At 40.7% G+C, this 19193-nt stretch overlaps 1 long non-coding RNA gene across 1 annotated transcript; it reads right to left on the reverse strand.

Moving 5' to 3' along the window:
• Positions 1–1521: 1521 nt before the first annotated feature.
• LOC139440265 (uncharacterized) lies at positions 1522–16680 on the reverse strand. The gene is made up of 3 exons (XR_011650347.1): positions 16526–16680; positions 5329–5586; positions 1522–4638 (listed from the first exon to the last, which is right to left on the reverse strand). It is a non-coding gene; the product is annotated as an uncharacterized lncRNA (long non-coding RNA).
• Between the last annotated feature and the right edge of the window lie 2513 nt (positions 16681–19193).

Below are 19193 nucleotides of genomic sequence, written 5' to 3' on the forward strand. Positions count from 1 at the left end.
GAAGACCTGATATTTAGCTCAGACAGTAAAAATCACACTAAAATAAAATGAAACAATAATTATATAGCTCCACATTTTGGAGGGAGATCCCACTTTAGAGTTCAGAAAAAAGGTAAATCCCACACTCCCTAGACAGACATATTTTTTTTCTAATCTCCAAAACCATTTGTCAACATGGTTCAGACGTCAGCTACCATGAATTACAACACTGAAAAATCACACTTAGATTGGAAGCAACGTGAGATTAACCTGTTAGATCCCATCTTATTTTCAAGCACTCATCTCAAAGCAGAATGTGGTATGGCGAGGGTTCCTTCTCTTTCAATCTCCTGGGAGGAAATTTTCAGTTATTCAGTTAAGCCCATTGAATAACAAAATCCCGAAAGGTGTACTATCTAACTCCCCAGAGCACCGTAGAGTTCACATGTGAACACACAGAAAATGTTAGGGCTCTGTCTTTGAATTGATTGGCTATGAAATTGGGGGACTCTCTAGCACATCAAATGCCCAAGGACATCTGTTCAACTAATTTCAATAGGAACTTTCACTTGCTCTAAACTCTGAAGCTCGTGCCCAGATGTTAAGTATATAACATCTCGGGGTGAATGTTATGTACATCTCACTCATGGAAGTGGTCATAGCGTGTTCTCAGTCTTTGAAGCTCAGGGATTCGGGTCTTATTCTCTCTTTGTATTTGGGATCCCCTGACATGGTTAGTGTTGGTCCAACTGAACCCAGCCTTTGACTGTGTTCTGCCTTATTCTCACACGTCGCTTGTATTCTTTTGTTAATATTTTTGTTAACATACCCACTCTCGACATTAACCTCCCACTGCCTCTGAATGCACTTTAACTTGGTTCCCATGTGCCACCGCTCACATGGAGTTGCTCCCTCGGGGTTACCGCTGACGGCCTAGACCCAAAACTCCCTTCTTAGCCATTCTCCTTGGCCCCTACAATACTTGGAATTGTCGGGCACCTTTTCTTTCTTGAAACATTCTCTTTCTCTATGAATCTGATTACTCCCGTATACCTTCCATGCTGCTTCTCTGTGGGTCGGATTACTCTTTCTCATTTCCCCTTGCTTACTGCTCCCTATGTGTTGGCATCTCTCTGGGTTTATTCTTGGACCTTTCCCTTTTATACCTTATTTTCTTGGGTGATGTTGAAGACGTTTCAGAGCTAATCGCACTTAAAGCAGTAAAAACAGATTTTATTAAGGCACTGCAGCTAGCACTGCGAAATGACGTTTCTGTCAAAGTCGGACTGCACGTATGATTGTGGTCCCATAAGATTACAACGGAGCTTCCTATCACCTAGTGACACCGCGGCCATCGTGATGGCGTAGCGTGATGCTTTACCTATGTGTTTGTGGTGACGCTGGTGTACTCAAAGTGCTTTCTCGACCACATTTGTAGTGATACTCTTTCTACAATACTGCAATGCATATCTGCTTCACAAGAGCATTTTTACAATAAGCTTTTCCGTCACGGTGAAATAAAAACTACACAAAATTGTAGATATCTAATTTATTGTTAAAATGACAATTTATTTTCAAGTTACATTTTATAACTTACATTGGTCTAGAATTTGGCATTCTGCAAGTAACTTTGAAAGGAGTGAGAACACTTGGGCAGAAGTAGTCCCACATGAATATAGTTTACTGATCTTTGACAAAGGAGCAAAGATCATACAATGAAATAAATACACTCTTTTTAACAAATGGTATTGAAACAACTAGACATCCACAGGCCAAAAAATAAATAAATAAAAAAGAATCTTGACACAGAAGTTACATCATAGAGCTAAAGATAAAATTACGGAATTAAGGTAGAATTACAAAAGCAGAATTCTGTAAGCAGAATTACAAAACTCCTACAAGATAATACAGGAGAAAATCTAGATTACTTTGGGTTTGGCAATGGCCGCATAGACGCAACATCGGAGGCACAATCCACGAAAAGAAACAATGGATAAGTTGAAATTTGTTAAAATTAGAAACTTTTCTTAGGAATGAGAGACAAGCCACAGATTAGAAGGAAATATTTGCAAAAGACCTACCTGTTAAGGAATGCTATCAAAATATACAAAAACTGTTAAAGCTCAACAATAATAAAATGAAAAACCCAATTAAGTAATGAGCAAAAGCCCTTAACAGACACCTCACCAAAGGTATACAGATGGCAAATAAGCAAATGAAAAGATGTTCTACATCATAGGTTGGGGGGGGCGCCGCCCACAGGGCCCACCCAGGCCGCCACAGATGAAAATAAGTCTATCAAGACATGATCTGCTTGGGGAGGAAAGATGGCCGATCTCTCAAAGGAGAAGGGCCAAGAGCCTTTTCCTCAATGGGCTTTTATTGGGTTTAATTTGCACAGGAATACAGGTAAAGCTTATCAATCATCGTCAGGCAGTAAGGATCAAACAATAGACAACATACAAAGAGCTCTGAGGGCTTATTCTGAGTCAGGGTCAGTTAGCTAAAGGGCTACAAAACTTTGGGAAACAAACTCATTTCATGCTTGTACCCTTATGAGGAAACTGAGGGCATTTTTAGCAAAGCAGGTTACACAGGATTTTACCTATTCTTTCTTGGGCCTGATAGTCCGGGGAATCCGCCCTTTCCAGCACAGGGCTGCACCGCCCTCTGTCATTGTTTCAGGCTTAAATCAGGCAGGGGAAGTAAGGCAGCCAAGAGATTAGCAGACTTCTTGCAGACAGAATGAGGACTCAGGCTATGTCAAAGCCGAGGGGCAAGGGTCCATCACCCCCTTTTTCTATAGCCCCCCCAAGTCCTTTCCCGAGGGCCTCTTCGTGACCATGCCTGTCTTAGGTCGTCCCTCCCTTGAGGAATCTTACCCGTTATTGGCTAACTGGTCAGGCTCAGGGCCAAGCAGGGTGAAGTAAAAGGGGGCAGTGGCCACCGCTGCCAGGGAGATAAGCTTTGTCTCCTTAGTGGCTTATGGTTCCAAGGTCTTTCACTCAGCCTCGGCCATGGGGGTTTACAGTCTCTGAAACCAGGCAGGGTGGTTCCCAACAATAGGTCATCAGGAAAATGCAAATGAAAACAAGATACCACTGCACACTTACTAGAACGCCCTAGATCTGAATGCTGACAAGGATGCGGAGCAAGAGCAGCTCTCACTCGTTCTTGGTGGGAATGCAAAGTGGTACAGCCAGCTTGGAAGGCAGTTTGTTGGTTTCCTATACAAACAAAACGTACTCTTACCATACGATCCATTAACCATGCTCCTTGGTATTGACCCAAAGAAGCTGAAAACTTAATAGCACACAAAAATCTGCTTACGGATGCTTATAGAAGCTTTATTCATAATTGATAATTGCCAAAACCTGGAAAAACAAGATGTTCTTCAGTAGGTGAGTGGCTAAATAAACTGTGGTACACATCCAAATAGAATATCATTTCTCACTAAAGAGAAATAAGCTATCAAGCCATAAAAAGACATGGGCCCCCCTTCAGTGCATATTAGCAAGTGAAAGAAGCCAACCTGAAAACAAACTGCATACTGTGTGATTCCAACTATATAACATTCTGGAAAACACAAAATTATTAAGCTGGTTAAATGATCAGTGGTGGCCAGGGATTAGGTCACCATTACACTGTTAACATCATCATAAAAATACCTTCCTTCATCCTGCGTTTCCTTCCGGGTACCACCCTGTTTACCTGTTCCCCCCTCACAATCAAACTTTTTCACATTTTTTTAAAAGAAAAACATAAACTGTAGTTTGGTCATTCCCTCTGTAAAAAGCCTTGTATAACTAACCTTGATACATGTACATGGACCAAGAAAAACAAATGCTTCGAGGACCACATCATACCTTTCTAGTGTTCTCTTCTAATCCAAGCTCTGGAGTTGCAACTTGATTCCTCATGCAGCCTTAGCTGAGCTGTACCCACTCCTGAGCTTTTAATAAATCATTCATGAAATACTCTCTTCTGCCTTAGAAATCAGTTTACAAATCCTTGAATTTTATTTAATTCTACAATATTCTTCCTTTTCGTTAAATGCCACATTCTTTAATCATACAAATTATTTTGGAATTTAAGAAAACAAAATTATCTTGATGCCAGAGCAGCTTGCAGGAAATAAACCATTCTTAGCATAAAATCTATAAATTCAAATCCTGCTATTCCACCACATAGAATAAAATCCACTTATAAAGTCACCTTTTAAGTGCTTGCATGTAGAGAGAAGATGATATCTCAAAATTACAGCTGGATATTTAGCTTTTATGGGAAAATTCAAAGAGTCCTAGAGACTCCTGACAAGCATATTAAAATTTCTGAGAATTTTTCAAGAGCTGATTTCTTAAGAAAGTGTGAAATGAGTAGGTTGGCCTTAAACAGTGTCTGCTTTCTTCAACCCCTTTCCCCCCTGAGACCAGCATTGATTAGGCAGGTTGGAGGAGCGAGTGTCCTGCAGCCCTTGCTCTGGCACATGCGTGGTGACCACGGTGCACCCGTAGTTTCGATCTTCGTCTGGAGCTTCTTAAAATGACATTTCTAAATGTAATGCACCCAGGTTTCATAAAGAAGAGTTCAGGCATCTCTCCTTGTGATTCTGATGCAGAGTAAGGGGAAACCACTTCCCTTACAACGGAGCCACCAAAACTAGAGGGGGAGAAGGATAAAGAAATGGATGCAGATTTATTGAGAACCTACTCTGAGCTGGGTGCTACACGTGGCTTGTTCTGTTTCTCAGTTAGGACTTGGTTAGGCATTAGGACTTGTGTTTTCCTTAATTCTTGAAAAAAGGTACAGAACTACCAGCATTGCAGATTCATGTAGTGTACTTTGTTCAGCTTTTTAAAGCTTATTTTTGAAATCAGTGTGGTTCTTGGATTGTTTTGAATATATTGGTTTCCCAGTGATGTTTTCCAATTATATTCAGAAATGAGATGTCTGAGAGGATAGAATTTTATTAGTGAGTTCTTATGAGTGCCTTGTTAAAGGGGAAGTTAAGAACTTTTTAACTTTATCAAATGGAAATTTTACACCCAATAATTAAGCATTGGGACGTTAAGACAATATCTTGGGCCTGCATTCTGACTTTCTAAGCCTCAGTTTCCCCTTCTGTTAAAGGAGGACGTCTTACTTTGAGTTTTCCTAGAAGCTGACTTTGAAACAGGAATTTGAGTGCAAGTACTGTATTGGAAATGTAGAAAAAACAACAACAGCAGGCATGAGCCAGCAAAGTGTGCGTTCTGGAGACATTAATATGTGAGCCTTGAAGCTGCATCCTGCTGGAGAAAATTGGGGAGTCAGTGCAGTTACCCCACAAGGGTGGGAGGGGCAACTTACCAACTCTGGTCAGTCTTTGGAAGAAGGATGCTCCAAGGGAAATCAATTCACTGCTGGCTGCCTCTCCCGTTAGCCGAAAACACAGGCCAGCACTGCGGCCACAGCCAGAGAAAGCCGGGATAAAGATTGAAGAAATGCATTTGCTGCAGGTCGGCTGTTGGACAGCGTGCACTGACACAGCCAGGGCACGCGAGCACAGGTGGGACAGCAGCTGCCCTTATTTCATAGGGTTCCTGGGAAGACTGGACGGAGCAACGCCTGTCGAACACAAAACATGCTGCATACTCCATGTCTGTCCCTCAGCCTCACCCTGCTTACAAAGCTTCATCTGCTTACTTTCTTGGATAGCTGTTGGTCACTTTTTTATGACTTAAATATTAACCTTAACTTATTTTGTAATACTGCAATAAATGGACGATTATTTAAAATATATTCTCTAAGAATCAAACAATAAAACCATTTTCATAATTATAATCTCTTCCTGGAAGTATATTAAAGTAACAACGTTGCCCAGAAAATTACTACATTTTCCCTGTTTTGTGCACATTTACCTAGACCAGCCTGTTTAAAACATAAAAAATGTTGTGTTCTTGCTACTGTCATCGAGCAAAGTCAATATAGCAGCGAAAGAACAAGCTGTGTTCTCTTCTGTCTCATATATCAACAAAATTACCCCTGAGTTCAGACATGCTGTGATTTCAGATAGATGGTGATATATCAGCCTGCAGTACATAGCTGGGTTCCCAGGTTACAGTTCAGTTTATGGCAAAATGTAGTTTGATTTGTAAGGAGAGGTAAAATGATAGGAAAGGTATTGATATGAAATACATAATAGCAAGACACTATTTTAACTGTTCATTTTAGGCTATCAAGAGTTTTGAAAGACATGATTTGGTCTATCGTTGTTTGACAAAGCTGTAAAAGCAGAGAGTAACATCTTTCTTCCAGTCCATTGATAAGGCCTATAACTGCCTAAAGGCCAAGCTTTAGACAGAGAGTGTGAATTTTATGGCATGTCTATCTCCATTATTGGCAGGAGAATTGTAAATAGAAGTTCAAAACATGAAAGAAGTTAATCTGGTCCATGTACAGGATAATGGAGGGTCTGTACGGAGCTTTAATCTAAAAAAATCTTCTATCGTCATCTATTCCCTGGGTCTAAGTCAGCAGTGGCAATGACCTTGAGGGCTTTCAGATCTCCGTTTCGTCTTTCCCTAGGAAACCCTTCCTACCACTCACTGGTGGAAGTGGGACTAAATTTCTCTTGTCCTGCTGAGAAGTTCTACTCTTTCTGTTTCAATTCCCCTCGCCTCCTCAGTAAGCCTTTTCACAAGAATGTCGGTATGTGTATTAGATACCAACTAGTGTATGAGTGGCTCTGAGGCCACGTTTTCAGGAACAAGGAAGAACAGAATATATGGAATTAGGCCCTTTGGTTCCTCTGATTCCTTGTGGGAAGTCAAATAAATGCACCGAAATGGGAGCATTTATTTGTGTCTGTCCCCAACCATAGCCAAATCCATGCGATAATCCATGTGATTCTGGAAAAAAATTCAACCTGAAGGCAGCTACCGCTTTTGCCTGACTATAAGATGCACCGGTCCATAAGACGCACCTAGGTTTTAGAGGAGGAAAATAGGACAAAGAAACCTGCTCCACCCGCCCCCCCCACCGCAGCCTGTGAGCCAGGTAAGCCACATCCGGACTATAAGATGCACCCCCATTTTCCTTCCAAATTTCGGGGGGAAGTGCATTTTATAATCCAAAAATACAGTAGCTCTTGGTATAAAGTTTGGTTTAAAATGCTTAGATCTTTGTAAAGCTGATAGATGCAATATTTAGTTTCATTAATCCTGAGTGGTATTAAGATGTTTAAGGAAGCCAGGAATGTGTTCAGAGATTCCTCTTTTGTGTTCCTGAGATGAGTACAGGCAAAGAAAAACTGTTTTATTAACAAAGGTAACATGTTCAAATCTGATGATGAGGAAAGTACCTCTTGATTATATATCATTAAGCAGATGTTCCACAGAAGATGTTGTTTTGCCACTTATAAGAGAGATAAAGGTAAAGAACTAAATATGCAGCTTATTTTTATGAAAATAACTACCCACTAAGACCAGATTTGCACATCCGAAGACAAACCCCCTGAGCTTTTATCTTAGCCTCCTCTGCCCTGTCCACCCGTCCTCAGCCATACTAAGTCTCGGGCCTCAGCATCTTCCTCCTCATCTCCTTTGCTCCACAATAACCCCTGAGGGCTTCTCTGATGTATGATGCACCAGGGGCTGTATGCTCAAGAGCACCTACAAACACAGTGGTGCTCTTCAATCTGTAGACTTTGAAATAAGAGTGGCACGGAGTCAAATTTGTTTCACAGCTGGAGCTGTCACGGCCGCACGGGCTGGACAGTGGCTTGGAGTGAAAGGGAGCGAAAGGGCTCCTGAGGTCCAGGGGTGAGATTGTCAGCCCGCAGTTGGGTAAGTTAGATGAAAGTGGAGAAGCAGGGATAGATTCGAATATTATTTCTGTGCTATGTCAGTAGATCTGAGTGAGTAATTTTACATGTTTAATGAGAAAGAATAGTCATTTTTGCTTCCATTTCTCTAGCATAACAGGAAATCTACATAACAGAGATGATTAAATTTCCTTTACAGAAGCTCAGAAGAAAAACAGTAGAATGCCATATTCCCATCTTAATGCTTCTTGAGTCATGCGGGGGATTAAGTAACATATTATTCATGAGATCAATATGCAACTCACAGGACATGTGAATATATGGCTATCATTGTTATCCTTGTGGATTAACAGTACATAGTGCTTTATGGTTTACAAAGTGCTAGTGCATATTATCATCCGATGTCTCCTTTGTCCCCATAAATATGCCAACTTCTTTCCCACACAGCGTGTTTGTTCGCGCTATTTCTTTTACTGGGAACGCGTCAACTGCTCTCTTCCCATGGCTACTCTGCTTACCCTTAAAGTCTTGGCTTAACTGTCACTTTCTCAAGGACACCTTCAGTGCTCTCCAATCTCAACTCTGCTCTTCTCTATACCCTACCGTAACATGAAGGGGAACCCCCCAAAATGCCAGAATTATCTTCTGGAAGGCCGGCCCCTTGTAGTACAGGCTTCCCCATCTGTATCAGTGGACCAGCTGGTGTTCTTGTGAGAGGCTGTGCTCGGCTTCAGTGAATATTTTTGAAGACTCTTTCAACACATCTGCCTGTTTCATGATGAGTTATTTATGAGCACACCTGCTTACACCATGCTGAGTGTTCAGCAGTTTTTGACCAAAGATGGCATGAACCCCATACCCCACCCTCCCTATTCACCTAATCTTGCCACCAGTGACTTCTTTGTTTGTTTGTTTCCCCGAATGAAAAGTCCTCAAAGGGAAACGTTTTGCCCATGTGGAAGAGGGGAAGCAAAAAACGGCAGAAGCACTAAAAGGCATCAAAATCAATGAGTTCAAAAACTGTTTGAGCAGTGGGAAAAATGCCTTGATAGGTGTACTGCATCCAATGGAAGGTACTTTGAAGGTGACTGAAGTTTAAATATGTGAGAGTGAAAACACAAAGTTTTATAAATAAATTTTTGGGGTTCCCCCTCATTTATAGAAAAGTACTTTTCCTTCAGCACACTTAACATTTCTTGTAACTGTGTGTTTACATATGTGATCCCATTGTTAATGGCCTTCTCCTCACCATCAGATGCACGAGGGGAAGGTTTTGTTCCCTACTGCATCTCCAGGCCTCCCCACGATGCCTGACTCAGTAAAAAGTAAATAAATATATTTTTTTAAAGAATGAAGACAATTTTTAAAATTCCCTTTTGCATATGGAGGACACATTGTACATCTTTCACTGTATTTGACTTGAGATACTCTCAGGGTTGTGTTGGCATCGTTATTATTAACACCGTACTGATTTGTAATTATTCTGGGTTAACTAGAGCATGAATCCCTTGAGAGAATTTATTCATAGTTTATTCACATTTGCACTTCATTTCTTAGTTGAGGGCATAAAATATAGTAGGTACAAAATTTGCTGACTGAATGAGCCATTGAAACCCATAAGGATATTTTCCAGTAATTCAAGAGGATATGATGACTTGAACTAAAGTTGTAAATTGTATAAATTGAGGTCACATAGAAACAGCGATTCTGTATAAAGTAGAAGCAATAAGGCTAGAGAACTTATCACCTAATTATGTATAGCAAATGAAAGAATTAAAGAATGAAATTTCAAATGCACGGACAGCCACTTTGGAAGGAAGATGTTACATTGTATTAGGTTGAACCATGTGGAATTCTTGTTTTGAAAAGGCAAAAGCAGTCAGTCAGTATTGCCCATGTCACATGGTTCAACAGACACATTTGATTTTTACGAGGCTGGGTTTGAGATATTGGTAGTATCTGCATTCATTCCATATTTAAATGGAAACGTCGCTGAGATTTTGGAAATACTTAGAATTTGGGCTAGATTTTTCAGTTTGGTAGTTCACTTGAAATACGGTGAGGGGGGTATAGAGAGGAAAAAGAAAAGAATCAAGAGAAATCTTGAAGAAAATACATACTGATGGACACTTAAACCATTTCTACATTTTTTCTGATTATGAGCAATGGTCTACATTTATACGTATGTTTGAACAAAAGTCTTATTTTTTCAAGTGTCCTTTTTTTATTTACCAAAATGTCGATAATACCAATATCTTAAGGTAAGTCAAGCTAATTCAATTTTATTCATATGTATTTTCCCACTGCCACGTGCAAGGCACCGGGCTGCGGCAGTAACTACAGAGATAGGGTGGCTGTCCATGAGGAACGATGGTATCTGTGACACTGGAACCTCAGGAGCCCTTACGAAGTAGTGACAGTCAGAGTTATGTTAACTGAAGAGAAGAGAGGGGTGAGTCTTAAAAATACACACTCTCTTTGACCTTTTAATTCCATTCACAGGAATTTTTTTAATGCAATAATGAGAACTGTGCAGGAAGATTTATGCGCAGTATTGTTCAATGAGTTATTATGTCTAATAGTGGAAATTCGGAAACAAATGTGCAAAACAAAGTACGAACATTCAGTTGATGGACTACTTTTAAAATTCATAGTTTTGAAAAATATTGATAGGAGAAATGTTCATTATATAAAATTAAATGAAAAAAAGGCCATAAATCTCTAAGTACTGAATGATCTTAATGTTTAAACACACATGGGGGAAAGACTAGAAGGAAATATGCCCAAATGAATTATTAGTGGTTCTTTCAATGGTGGTGTTTTTATGAACAATTTTAATTTTTTTTCCAGTCTAGGTACTTTATCAATCATGTAAAATGAACATATATTATTTTTATAATTAGATAAAAAGACATACCATATTGATTACTACGTGCAATGACATATTATTATAGAAGAAAAAGCAGATATAATTTTTCTGCCCTTGAGGAGCTTGCACATAAAGTTTGAGAGATGAGTTACACACAGGTGGGAAGTTGGTAATTAATACTAAGTACAACAGTGAAAAAAAAAGTATTGAAAGAAACTTAGTTTGTAGACCTGCTTGCTAGTCTGGGCCTGTGCCAGGTACGTTCACCAACATTAGCCCGTTTCTGTGTACCAGCAGTCCCGTTGGGATTATCTGAGTGATGAGGGCATTGAAGCTCATTGAAATTATGCATCTTGCTCCCTGTCTTCCAGAGATACGACGTGGTAATGCGAGGATTCCAGCCCAAGACTGAGTCATTTCTGTAAAAAATGATTGTTTCCACCTTGTGTGCTCTTCCATTAGGGAAGCACAAGAAGAGACGATGACCATAAGCATTAACCTAAGCCATGAAAACGCACTCATTTTTCTTGAGACATTTAGGGATGGTCACCAACCATAAAAGCTGAAAAGTAGTTTTTAATCCATTCAGGAACTAGTTCAGTGCAGGTCTTATATACCCATCATGTTATGAGTACAGGATTTTTGTGTTTCTGAGAGTTGATTGCTTTACAAGACATAACTTGAGTCTCTGTATAGTCAGTCACCACTTGCTTCTGCAAACGGGGAGTTCTTAAACACCACAGGTAAAGCAGTGATGGGCGACTAACGGCTGCAGGCTGGCGACTTTTCAGGCTGTTCTCCTTATCTACAAGTGATATAAGTTGGCACGAAGTGAGAAGATGGGTGTCTTAATCAATCCAGCTTTCACCTGTGACAGATCTCTGCCTGAAACGGCGTGGGCCGTCGTGGGTCCTTCCTTTCCTTTGTCTGTATCACAGGGTCTTGAGCTGCATTTTCTCTGACACCACAGAGGAATTTATTCAAAATAATGGTTCTCATTTAGATAGGGCAGTTAGATCTATCACCACGCCCCGACAGCACCAGCAGACCGAACTCCCCCTCTCCATTAAACAAATAAAACATCACCCTGGGGGCTGCCAGGAGCTCAAGATTGATTAGTTTGGCCAGGCCCCCATTGCAAGATACCTAGAATTTCTTCTGTTGTTGGATTCAGAATTTTAATCATACAGAAGTGTGTGGGAGTAGAAAAGAGGGGGAAAATGTGGGGTATGTTTTATTTAATAAAAAAGACATTAAATATTTCATTTATCTTTTATACATTAAAGTACAAGTATATGATCATTAGTCTTATTATTATTATTATTATTTTAAAGGATTTTATTTATTTATTTTTAGACAGAGGGGAAGGGTGGGAGAAAGAGAGGGAGAGAAACATCAGTGTGTGGTTGCCTCTCATGCTCCCCCTACTGGGGACCTGGCCTGCAACCCAGGCATGTGCCCTGACTGGGAATCGAACCAGTGACCCTTTGGTTCATAGGCCACTGCTCAATCCACTGAGCCACACCAGCCAGGGATAGTCTTATTATTTTAAGAACTATCCTCTCTTTACTTCTCCCTTAATGTGATGTTAAATGACTTGGGGAAATAGTAAGTTTCTTCACCATCAGAAAAACTGGAATCTCATTTGGGATTTTACCAATTTGTCTAGCACCCTGAAATGAAAGAATTTATTTTCTTATGTTACAATATTATTAATACTATTATTTGTGTGTACCTGAACCTCTGAAAACCAAGTATTTTTTTCCCCTCACTTTCTAAATGAGGATACTGGGACTCAAAGCAGTTGAAAACATTATTCTAGGTGCTAATTATTTGACTTAGAATTCTAAATGAATCTTTCTAAATTATAGATTCTATACATCATGCTCTTTTCCATATGCAATGCTCACTTTCACATAAAATATACTTGTTGAAGCACATGAAAATATGTTCTTTACTAGTCATGACAAAAATGCAAGTTGTATTAAAACCACAATGACATGCCATTAGCAGGGCTATTATGAAAAACAAGCTGTGGAGAGCAGGACCAATAAAATGGCATTGGTCCAATAAAGATAGCATTAAGTACATAAAACATATTGGAGTCCCTCGTGCCAACCAGATGGCTGCCAGTGAGCCATGACACTTTGGTTCAAGAGGGAAACTACCTAAGTCAGAGCAGACACGTCTGGCAAGGAGACACACCTAAGATGTCTGCACATGTGATGAGAATAGTCATGTCTGCAGAGTGGGACGACCCATAGCTGGGATCCTGGGGAAATTCCACACTTGGCATCAGGGGTGCCAAGACATGTATCAAAAGACCCAGAAGGGTGGAGTACCCCACCCTTTCAAGGTGTAACTGAGGCAGGCTCTAGACCACTGCTGAGAAGGCAAGCTCCACACCCCAGAGTGCTGCTCCACGCCACGCTGATCTCTCTTGGCATCGGCCGCTGGAGGCTCAGCCCTGCTGGACTGAAGACTTTGCCTGCCCTGCTGCCCACCTGGCTCTGGAGATCCCTCCTTGTAAGATGCTGACGACTCCCTTGCCCACCGTGCTGTCTCCCTAATCTGCAGACTGAGACTCTGGGACTCGGGTTCATTATCTGCCATTGATTGCTGTGTGCATGTGTTGTATTTCTCTTAGATTGTCAGAGTGTGAGGAGGAAACTAATGTACGTTGAACCCGCATTCAATAAAAGCTGAGTGAACAGCAGAGTCACTGTGTGTGACTCTTGTCTATTCCTTGGTGCCGGGCTGCCCAGCAGGCCGCTCATCGAGCAGTTGCCCGGCTGACTTACAGGAAAGACTGTGTCACGGACTTGTGACACAAACAAACAAATGACAAATGTTAGCAAAGAGGTGGAAACATTAGAACTCGTATGCATTGCTGGTGGAAATGTGAGATAGTGCCACCACTGTGGAGAACAGTATGGCAGTTTCTCAAAAATTTAAACACGGAATTACCATGTAATCCCGCAATTCCGCTTCTGGGGGTATACCCCAAAGAATTGGACCTGGGGGCTCAAACAGATACTTGCACACCAACGTTCACGGCAGTGTTACTCACAATAGCCAAAAGGTAGAAACAAACCAAGTGTCCATGAAGAGACAAATGGATAAATAAAATGTGGTATATACATACAGTGGAATATTATGCAGCCTTCAGCACTAATTAAATTATGATACCTGCTATAACATGGGTGAACATTGGAGACATTATACTTAGTGAAATAAACTAGACATAAAATGATAACTATTGTATGATTCCACTTACAAGAAGTACCTAGAATAGATAGAAACAGGAAGTAGAATGAAAGTTACCAGGTGCTGCAAGGAGGAAAAATAGGGAATAATTATTTAAGGAGTATGGAGTTTCTCTTCAGGCTAATGAAAAAGTTATGGAATTGAATAGTGGTGATAGCTGCAAAATATTGTTAATGGCTTAAAGCATTGAATTGCATATTTAAGAATGGTTAAGCCCTGACTGGTGCAGCCCAATTGCTTGGGCTGCGATCTGTAAAGTGAATGAAAGGTTGCTGGTTTAAGTCCCAGTCAGGGCGCGTGCCTGGACTGCGGGTTCACCCCTGGTTGGGCACGTACAACAGGCATCCGATCCACATTTCTCATCATGTGGAAGTGTCTCTCCCTCCCTTCCCCTCTCTCTAAAAATAGATACATAAAATCCTTTAAAAATATAAATACATAAAAATGGTACGTTATGTATATATCACAATAGAAATTATAATTGCTGAAAAATGATAAAATTAGGGTTTATAGAGCCATCTTTCTGATACATATTTAAGAAGTTGAACTTCTGTATTTGCATGACAATAAGGTGGTACATATTCAAAATATCAAACCACGTTGTGAGGGATGCTGATGACTGGATGGAATAGGAAGAGAATGTCTGGACAGAGAAAGACGAGCTTAACACGTCAGTATAACTGTGAGTCTGTGGCCACACCCAGTCTCCGAAGCTGAAAGATTGGAGAATTCAGTACAGCAGTAATAGGATTAGTTGAAGAAAGTCACATAAAGCTTCACTGGGGATTCAGAGTCGAGGCTATGTGAGTGAGGTGGGAGCATTGGACATGAGCGTGATGTGAAGCCCAGGATCAGACAGGGGCTCGAGCGAACGACCGAGCCTGTCAGGTTGACATTCAGATGATCACTCGGTGTGTACGTGGCTCGAGTTTTGTCCCTGAGTTCTCACCCTTAAGTAATCCTATTATTATCACTAATTGTTGATCTCTCCTCTCTGAAATGCTAAATAATGATTTTCTTGATGATTGTGTAGTTTATCAACCACAGAGAGTTTTACATTAAATACAGGCAATATAACATACATGAGCCCAGCATCATTTATACTTTGAGTTCAGGATTTAGAATAAACTTTTTAACTATTAGGACAGTTTTACATATTTGGTATCTAAAGAATTTATAATGTTTAATAGAGTTCTTTAAGTGGAAGAATCTGAATGTAAATTTAAATGTGTAATAGACTCTGGAATTGCACTTTTAAACTAAAACAATATCTAAGAATTTGACTAAATTTGCAAAAACTGGACATGCATTATTTAAAATTATACTTTATCATATTTACAAGACAGTTTTAAATGTATAGGTAGGGTTTTCTTGTTACAGTTTTAATTGTGAGTTGTTAGGAAGTTTTAAAAATGCTGTCAAAATGAAACAAATTTATAAATACAGTCTAAAATATTTTAGAAAATGTGATTTACTAAATTTGTCAAAGGGATTAATTATTTAAAGTAGTTTAATCTGTTCTGTTTAAATTAATTACACATTCATCAAAGAAAATGTGAAAATAGTTGATCATTGCTTATTAGTTTTAAAGAGTGGAACAAGATTTGTTAGTTAAATGAAGAGCTTAAGAGAAGCTTTTCCTTTATAAGTACAACTTTAACAAAAGTTATGTTGATATAAAAACTAACTAATTAGGCATAGTATTTGCCATGTGCAAAGCCCTCAAGACAATGAAAAAGTCACACTGATGACCTTGACGTGACAACCTCACTAATATTCCCAACTATCTCTTCCCCATTCCCCCCCACATACATTACACCAGATATAGCCTGTGGTCTTCATGGAGTCTCCTCACTAAAGAAGGGAATCAGCAGCTTTTCCTGCGGGAGCTCTTTCGGTACAGAAAAGTCAATGTTTCAACTAGAAAAATACCTCTTGTTTCTTTTTCTTCCCCTCCTCCTCCTTCTTCTCCTTCTCCTCTTCTTCTTTTTCTTCTCTTCCTCCTTCCCTCCCTCCTCCTTTCTTCTCCTCTTTTCCTCCCCCAGAAAGATCACTTTCTCACCATAAGAGATTTACACTGTTCCCAAACTCTTTGTTTGTCTGATTTTCTATATGGCCACTCCATAAAGCATTGCATGCAGGTAAAATTGATATAAGTGCAGGGAAAGGCCATTCTGGAAGGCATCAATTCTATGATTTTGTTTGTTAGATTGATTAATTTTTTTCAAGTCAGAATTAATTTGAATGGGGGAAATACAACGGCACGTCAGTACTCATTGTTAATTCATTCCGGGGAACAAACAACGGGCGATGAAGCATTTTGCAGGGCGGCATCATGATTCGAGCAATTTCTAGCAAGCGTGAGGGGTCCCGAGCAAGTGCCAAGTGCTGAGACATTTCTTCCTCGTCAAAATTCGATGAGTACAGGGTTTGATGAGCTCTGAAGCTGCTGAGTACTGAGGTATAACTATAATGCCGAGAAGGTCAGACATAGGAAAAAACCAGTTTCTAAAAAGCAGTGAACAATCATTTAAATTTTAGCATGCTCTTACAATCCTGCTTTCCTTTCTCGTTGACCAAAAGAGAATTATATTGGATAAACTCACCTGATGATCTTGAGTAAAAGATACAGAATTCATTTTTTCAAACGACCCCCTTCCTTCCAGAGAGGCGGACACAGTGAACGTTTACTAATAAAATAGGCAGCAGATAGGCCTGGTTCTCAGCGCAATGTGGAACCATCCAGGGCAAAGTTCCCAAGACAGGCTCTGTGGACTTTTGATGGGCATGCCATAAAGAGACAGTTCTGGGGTGAGATAAACTGGTTAAAGTTAAACTAATTTAAAAAAATTAACAGAAAGACACCTGGTATTCATTACAATGCAAATTCTAAGGAACACATTGCCACCTTCATCTTACAGCGGTTGCGTTCCACAGCATTTCGCTGTCGGGAGTTTTGGTTGCTAATTTTTTTGCTTTGTGTCCTCTCACGAAGCCCTCGAGTTCCACAGAACGCAGCTCAGAACAGGTGACCGAAGTGTGAGAGGCTAAACCGTGAGCTGCTTAGAAGTTTGTTTGCTGCGCCTCCTTTTCCTTTGGCCGCCGTTTCCCTCTCATGTCTCTGTGTGACCTTACGTACGCTTTTAGGAGTGTTTTGTTTGTTGTCTTATTTCTAATCGTGGAAGGAAAAGTCTTTCTCTATCATGGATCTTAACGGGAAGGGCGACTGAGGTGGCGAGTGCAGGGGAGTCCACACCAGGACCCAACCTCCCATGGGGGCACCGTGGAAAAGTTCAGTCAGTTGTCTGGGTTAAGGCTACGCCCGGTAACTGCAATCACAGGTGAGAAAGTAAACAGCCGTTTCCATTCACAATCTGATGTCACTTCCGGATGCTTTGAGGTGAAGACTCTGGAAGTTCCAAGTATTTTGAAAGACTCTTCACTGATACGTGTTGGGCTCCCTAGACTGGTGTAGCTAACGCCACGTGTCCCTGGATGCATCTGGCTTGCTGATGTGCCTGCTGGTTTTCAAACACCAGACTTGAAGGCTCTTCTGGTTCATGGCCCCTCTCAACTCCTCTGCTTTTTCTTACCATGTCCCTTGGGCACATCTTAGTCTTTGCACGTCACGTGCAGGCAGTAAGGAATCAGGAGGACTGAATCATTCTTATCCACACCACTGAACCCAGCTGCTGCCATGCTTCGGACCATGTTGGATGGCCACCTGGCTGGCAATCTCTCCCTATGATTCCTGGGGAAGCATGCCGCATGCCACTACCTTTGTCATACTTACTTTAATGTCTTAACCCCCCCCTACCAGTTAGCTTTGCTAAACTAGAAGAAAGCTGCATTACAAATAACTAACAAATCCTAGAGGCACGCAGAGTTCTATGTTGATTGCTCACACGTCTGAAGTTAGCTGGGGATCAGCTAGGCAGCTCGCTGATCTTGGTGGGGCTCGCTCACATGTGTGGGGGTGAGCTGGGTGTTCTCTGCTCTGATCTGCTTTCACAGGTGCAAGGCAGCTCAATCATGCTCTCTGCGTTTCTCATCCTTCGGCAGGCTGGCCTGGGCATGTCCTCGTGGCGACGACAGAGGCACAAGCTGACAAGCAGAGACAGGAATTCTTCTGGAAGTTTAGGCTCAGAACTGCCTCACTGCCATTTTTGCCTTATCTATTGGCCAAAGCAAGTCCAAATTCAAGTAGCAGGACAGGTCATCCTGTCCACAGGAGCGGGCCCTGCAAAGTTACATGGCAAAGGAATTTAGAATGGAGAGAGATAAGTAATGCAGTCAAATGATGCAATTTGCCACATATCGGTCCCAGACACATTTGGAGTTGAGAGAGGGCAAACCACAGCCTTGGTGTTTGACTATCCTTTTCTCCTTCCTCTGCCTCAATTTTGAACATTCACCAGGACCCTAAGGGGCTGGCTCCCTCCCCTGCCTCTTATCACATGGACAGGACCTCCCTTACACCTCGTTGTATGGTTAGGCCCACCAAGCAAGTCTCCTTAGTTATGAAAGAGTGAAATGAAATAACTTAGGGAATTCTTTTCTATTTTTGGCATCTGGCACTCACAGCTGAACTGTTGCAGAGCAACTACGAAATTTAGGTTTGAATCGCAGAGCTGACTATTGGCCTCTTGCTCTTCTTCCCTTGAGAAATAAACCATAAGCTTAACTTTGAAAATTTAAAGCTGTTAGTGAACATGATTTAATGGAAAAATAAAAATGCATCACTTTAATATTTACAAAATACACTCCTATTGCATTTTATTTCTGACTTCAGGTACGGATTTTACTTCAGGCAGTGGATTTTATTGCTTGATTTCAGAGTTTATTCCAAGGATATTTACATTTTGATATAGGACTTAAGCTGTTTCATCTCTCTGGGTTTCCATCCCCTTATCTATAAAACTAAAAGTATTGGAGTTGAAATGTAAGAACTTGAGAAAGTTACTTAACTTTTCAGGGTCTTAGTTTTCTCACTTGTAAAATAAGGGCTATTAGAAATTTTTTGCACCCCAATATCCTGTTATCCTTAAAATTCCAAGAACCCTCAAGACCTAAAGCACTCAAACAGCGGCAGTGGAATACATTTAATCCTGGGCAAATGGGAAGGTGGCTATTTGGAGACAAAGGCTCTATTTGGTGTAGTTCAAATCCAACAAAGGAACTATAATACAAGTTCTAAGTCCAGTTCTGCTGGAGACTGAAACACTGCCTGGATACAGGCAAACGATCTGGAGAATACTGACTTTCCAAGGAAGC

The sequence above is a fragment of the Desmodus rotundus genome, chromosome 9 (assembly GCF_022682495.2).
Source record: "Desmodus rotundus isolate HL8 chromosome 9, HLdesRot8A.1, whole genome shotgun sequence".
Classification (NCBI taxonomy): domain Eukaryota; kingdom Metazoa; phylum Chordata; class Mammalia; order Chiroptera; family Phyllostomidae; genus Desmodus; species Desmodus rotundus.